This window comes from Sinocyclocheilus rhinocerous, unplaced genomic scaffold, assembly GCF_001515625.1.
Source record: "Sinocyclocheilus rhinocerous isolate Xijiao unplaced genomic scaffold, SAMN03320098_v1.1 scaffold1402, whole genome shotgun sequence".
Taxonomy (NCBI): Eukaryota; Metazoa; Chordata; class Actinopteri; order Cypriniformes; family Cyprinidae; genus Sinocyclocheilus; species Sinocyclocheilus rhinocerous.
In genome coordinates, this window is record NW_015640486.1 from 562,975 (window position 1) to 569,648 (window position 6,674).

Below are 6,674 nucleotides of genomic sequence, written 5' to 3' on the forward strand. Positions count from 1 at the left end.
ACACACACACACATCATAAGAAACACACACAACCCAACATAACAACAAACGAGACAGACAAAGAGCTAAATCAAACAGAGAGAACAAACACACAGTTAAATGAAAAAACAAACCAGACACAGGTTCACATAATCAATAAAACAATGAGTAATTAAGGGAATCATTGGAGGACGTACTGAAAAACCATGAAAACGAATGACATGAGGACAAAACTAAAACACTGAGGGTCCGTTTACATGAAAACAACATACTAATGACATAAAAGCTTTTCCTTTGTGTTTTTTAATAGTGTCACATACAGACGAAAACATTGTCAAAACGATCCCCGTTCACACGGATCTGTGTAAACAACTAAAATGCTGTATTATTCATGCCTGCGCACGTGTGCATTCCTACAGACCAGTAGTCGCCAACCCGTTGATCACGATCGACTGGCAGATCTTTATCACTGCCCCAGTGGATCCTGAAAATAACAGTAAAATAAGTACAAAAGTGCATGACATTTCTCCATTGTTTGTACTGTATTTTTCTGTTATTTTCGGTAGCTACTGAGACAGTGATAAAGAAAAATACATCACGCACTGGATGTTAACTGAGGCCAGAGACGCTGAAGACTAGCGCAAAGAGGAGAAAACACTGTAGCAGGCAGAGAACAAGCTCACTGTTCATGATGGTCGAGATATAGGAAGAAAATAGAAATATTGAATTGGGGTGTGGGGTTATATTAATGTATCGCTGAAGGGAACTGTCTTGAGAAACGTTTTCATGGTGTAGGGATTTCTGTCATGAACGGACACTGATATGCCACAGAAACAACTCATCATGAGATGACGAACCAATCTAATCAAGAAATAACACAGAGATCTTTTGTATCAGGACTACAACTTATAGATACCTCGTGATGTCTTGTGACCGCCAATGAATGAACTACTACATCCAACAGGAAAATAATTAATTCCCTAAAATTAAGTAATCAGATATTACAATGGCAATGGCATTTTCTTCTCCTCTTATCTCTGTATAAAGCGCAGCTCTGCGTTGTTTACAGCGGTAACCAAGGAAACGCTATATCGCGGCTGGTTCATAAGCGCCACGTGCTGGCAGAGAGTGTATTTGCGTCTCATTTAGACCAGTTGTTTTTGTTTCATGCAGATATGTTTTATGTAGCAAAACATTAAATAAATAAAAACCATAAAACCTAAAGTCAGACCATTCTGTGTTTTTTTTTTTTTTAAATCCTGAAATTATACAATCTAATTCAAATGAAAAACGTTGCTCGTGCAACGTGTGCAGCATCTTTGTTTGGATCATGATGAAAATGCAGTGGCTGCCTCTAATTTCAAATGGCTACAGATATTTTTAGTTTAAGGCCAGTTTGTTTGTTATAAAGCAAATAGCCAATAAATAAGTTTGCTTAAAATATCAGTATCAGAATCAGCCAATTTGCTAGTTAAAAAAGAAAAAGAAAATCTGATTCTGAATTGGCCATGATCGGTGCACCACTAATTACAGTTTTTTACAATTGCTTACACACTACAATTAAACTTTTCCAACAATTAGCAAAACCTTACACTCAAGGAGCAAAACACAAGGCTAGATTTGCACAACTGTAAGCACATTGTCAGCTTCACACTATTTGCAAAACATTACACACAGTGATTTGCAAAACACTAAACACACTTGTATACATCAGACACAGAAGTATATCATGATGTCACTTCCTTGCAATTCCAAAGCACTGACTGTCAAATTACCACACCTATGAGCCAATCTGTTAAACACAGCCATCAGGTGCACAAACACATGATTGCTAAATTGTAGACACACCAATCAGGTTTAAGCACTATAAAAATGCAGCAGGTAGGTTCACCTGCCTTCAACCAAAATGGAAGGAGTCAGAAGAAGAGTGAGGGTGAGAGGAGGAGGAGTACACAGAGGAGGAGAAGGAGGCAGAGGTAGAGGTAGAGGAAGAGGCAGAGGAAGAGGCAGAGGCCGAGGAAGACCTGAAGCAGGAGGAGAACGTGCACAAAGAAGAAGAGGACCAAACTTATCAAATGACATTCGTGCAACACTAGTGGACCATGTTGTGAACCACGGATTGACGCTGAGGGAGGCAGGACTGAGAGTTCAGCCAAATCTTAGCAGATATACAGTGGCATCTGTCATAAGGACTTTTCGACAGGAAAACAGGTAAAAGAAGATCTGTCTACAGTTACAGTAATCAGCCGCTTATTGTATGCACCATATCAGCACTTGTGATACCCCTTCCTGTGACATTGTACAGTAAGTTACATGTATTATCCTGTTTTCAAAATTGTGCTTAAGCAATCGTAAAATACTAAATAAAAGGCCTCAAATTGGAAGTACAATTTGGGATGTCTTTTTCTATCAGTTCTTCAATTGGTAGATCTTGTCTTTCATAAAGGCTTTTTAAAAAGGTTGGTGACCACCTCACTGTTTGCACAAATTCATGTTTTTGTAGTTTACACAGAGACAACAACAGTGTCGTTTTCAAAAACTTGCCCATTTTCAAGAGTTTGTGTTTTTGGACCCCTAAAATGGCATTGTTGTGTGAATCACTGGCCAAACGCATAAAAGCTTTCTGTTTTCAGTAGAAATGGTGTCGTGTAAACAGCCCCTGAGACTAGACGTGACGCCAGGTAAATATTTATCCACTTACAAATGAAGCAGGCACAATGATATTCTTCATACAGTAAATTATGATTACTAAAGGAGCCAACACACTACGTGGAAACTCATGGTTTTGTGATTGTGTGTGTTCACGCTAGCGGGGAGCTAACCTCACTGCTGGATATGTCTGTCTCCATCTGGATAAGAGTGTGTGTGAGTGTGTGTGTGAGTGTGTGTGTGTGTGTGTGTGTGTGAGTGTGAGTGTGAGTGTGTGTGTGTGTGTGTGTGTGTGTTAATGAGAGTCATGAGCTGAGGTGTTAATCAGAACTTCACAAAGCCGTTATTTGCACACACAGCTGTTCCCTAGGGACGGTCTAATTAAGTCTGCAGTAGTGTCACATTAGACACAACACACGCCGTCAACGAAAGACAATCACAGCCTTCACAATTCACTCTATTCCCTGCGTGCTGAAGAGTTCATCTGTGATTACAGAGATCTGAGAATAACTCAAGAATACGGCCAGGTCACACTTCATCCCAAAATCAAAAGAAAACAAACATGAACAAGAAATTATATTTGGATTATTAAAATCTATAATACATTGTTAAAAATGGTTTCAGTAATTATGACCTTGAGGAGCTGTTTCTACTTGATCTCTAGTTTTGTTGAAATAGCCTAATTGGTTGACGTCAAAAATAATTTGGACTTGAATAAGATCAATTAGTTTCAGATGTTAGCACATGAAGCACATGACATAATAAAACTCCTTTGCTGCCATTTGATGTGAACTAGTCTATTAGATTGGAAAACAGCTATAAAAGTGCCTTAAACATCATACAAATGCATCAGAATGCTTTCATTCAGTTTTTTCTCATTTTAAATAACGTCTGGCTCTGAAGTATTTACACTTTCAGTCACCTCTGCGTATGCTTTCTGTTCCATTTATTACACGACAAATTAAAATAGAGAAACTATTAGCTTTTCTAATAAAGTGTGTCTGAATAATCCCACGCTTCATTACGCTCCTCGTCACTTCACATTCCTCCGTCTACCGCCAACCCGGCTGAGGAGCAATTTTCAAGACAATGGCCTTGTTGAGAATGTGATGGATGTCGGCAAAAATTAATTATCCAGCTCATTACTGAGTGAGAATAAATCTTTGGCTTTTATCTGGAGACCATCAGAGCTGATAAAAGAGTCACAGCGGGCTTCATCGGGAAATCTGTCAGCTCATCCACGGAGCTCCAGAGCGCACACTACACTGAGCACATACTGTACTGAACACAGAACAGCTGCTAGGATGGGTCTCCTGCTTATAGTTCTCATTCTACAGGGGATTTTACTGAGCAAAGATATTAAAGTACACATCCTCTAGAGTAAAGGTGGGCACATCAATTAATATACCATAAGTATAATAATATATATAATAAGTATTAATATATAAATTCTCATAAGCTACTAATTCAGTATTGATTCCTCTAAAAAGTATCAATATACAAAACGTGGGTTTCTGCATCACTTTCAAATGTTTTCAGCGCTTTAGTTAAATGTTTATCAGACGCAGACTTCTAGATTAAACTGAAAGAGCAAAATAACAGCTTAAAGGAAACACTTTTATTCTAATCTGATTTAAACACAATGTTCCTGTAAAATATAGGATTAGTTTTACATCTATTGGTACAGTTTTAATATATTTGTGCTCACATTTACCTTTGCAATAAATGTGTTATTAATGACCAGAATGTGTGATATAGATTTGCCAACGCTATCTCACAACCGTGCATATTTTACGAGGTGGCTAATTCGTACGACCTCACTCATACGATTTTGTTTGATTTGTCTAGACCCCAGTTAGGTTAGGTGTAGGTCATTCGTACAAATTCATACGAATTGTGCAACTCGTAAAATATGTACGATTTAGCAAAAATCATATGAATTTGTACGAATTAGCCACCTCATAAAATATGCACGAATTGCCGTGAGATTGGGCTGGATTTGCCTTCGAGTGTAATCATGCTTTTTTTCTTCTTCTAAAAATAAACATTACTTTGGGGGAAAAAAATCATATACTCACTTAAGTAATAATCAGTATTGGTATCAATATAGTTAAAACTGAAACAAAAGTGATAAGCATCACACTGAATTACTAAAGTTTGGTCTCATCCCTACTGAGGAGGAGACAATGTCCTCAAAATTTTCCTGGCAAACAAAGACTCAATTTAAAATGCATATATCTGATAAGTTTATTTAGTCAACTTTTTAAAAGACCCTGTCATGTAGATGATATTAAAACTACACTGGAAAAAAATAAATCTTAATTTTAATGGTAACATGCCGTGCCAGGGTAAAAACCTATTGGTTATGGTAAGTTCCCTTATTATATAAAGTGAAAACTGTACCACATCAAGCAGGATATTTCATGTAAATACATTATTATACAGTAATTACAGTAAAACACTACTAAAGGCAGAGTTTGTGGAAGTGAAAAAGAAATCTACTGATGTTTATTGAATGCTTTATGAATGCTTTATCAATGGAAAACCGGTTCATTTATTGGTCAGAATTCACCAAACCACGTGTTATGCATGAAAAAGTGCGTGTGCTTCATTTATCTGTGCTTATTTACTGAACACACATTGGTTCCTTTAGTGGTTAATCATAAATCAGAAGTAAATGATGTTGACAGAGCACTAATGTGTATTGACCGTCTGACTGTCAGCACACTCCACATGAGCTCAGCACACACTTGTGTTTAGCAATCTTTAGCTGCGTCGTGTGGAAACACTTACAAAACACATCGCACTGACCGACAGAGCAAAATATCTGTGAACTAACACGATCAAACTCATAGCCTTCAACACTCATGTCACACAGACTGCAGAGAAACAGATGTTTACTCCTCAATCTCAACTTCATCAGTGTGTACTTTCATTGTGTAGATAGTTTCCCATCTGCTACGTTAAATTAAGGCTAGTATCTTTCCCCATCACCAACTACTATTATATTTATGGTACTCTGATTTGTGATGCGTTAACTATAATCTAGTTCTTGCATACTAAACAGGACAGATTGTTTCAGAGAGATTAGGATGCATTGAAAATGTTCTGCTTTGAAATAAATGAATGAATCAGTTTCTTCTGCTTTGTCTCTCCATGAATACAGAAGAGAAGGTCATAGGAGGAACGGGTGAAACGACTCAAATATCCAGATGAACAGATCAAACTCCACCCACAGGAATTACTGAAGTAGATCTTTTACAACTACAAAAGTAATGCCACCTCAAAGAGTAAAGCTAAAAACAAAGTGAAAATATTCATGAAAACGATTAAACAAAAATCTGAGTTTCTGGTTATAGTATAGTGGGGGGGTCATGCAAAATGCTTACTTTGTAATTTCAAGACAATTTTTAATCAACCAAGACAATTTCAAATTGATATAGACTGATGCCGCTTTCCATAGGCTAATGCAGTTAACCCTAACATGCAGATTCAGAGGAGACCACAGTATTATTCAGTACTGCTTGATGTGTCTGAAAAAGCCAGCACTGGAATGCTTGCAGCATGTCAACAGCAGGAATAAAAAATAAAAAAGCTCTCACAAATAAAAGCATAAAAAAAGAACTCACAAATGTGAGTAAATGTTTACATAAACTGAATGTTTGGGTAAAACAGCCTTGGTGAAATTGGCTTCCACTACAAATACAATTACAAACATTACAAACCATCAACTTTTAACCGTTAAGACCATTAAACAATGGTTTTCAGTAGTGTGTTTTGGGACATATTCCATTAGGATTTAGTGGTTTTAACAAGCCACCAATAGAAGGCGACCAATTACCAGTAGAGACCAACACGGACCAATACAGCTTCCATTAAAACCAGTAAAACCATTACACATTTTGAGATAAACCCAATTCCCTTGGCTGCTTGATTTGTGTCGTCTCAACAGGAACAAATTCCTTTCCTTTCCTGCAGTCAACAAATCAACAAAAGAGCAATGATATGCAAGTGCTATAACAAGTCTCAGTTAGCTTAACGCAGTA

General features: G+C 37.3%; 1 protein-coding gene across 1 annotated transcript in view; it reads right to left on the reverse strand.

Annotated features, from left to right (window-relative positions):
* il1rapl2 (interleukin 1 receptor accessory protein-like 2) overlaps positions 1–6,674 on the reverse strand; it is a 201,675-nt gene that overhangs the window by 54,346 nt on the left and 140,655 nt on the right. The gene's annotated exons all lie outside the window — the stretch shown is intronic.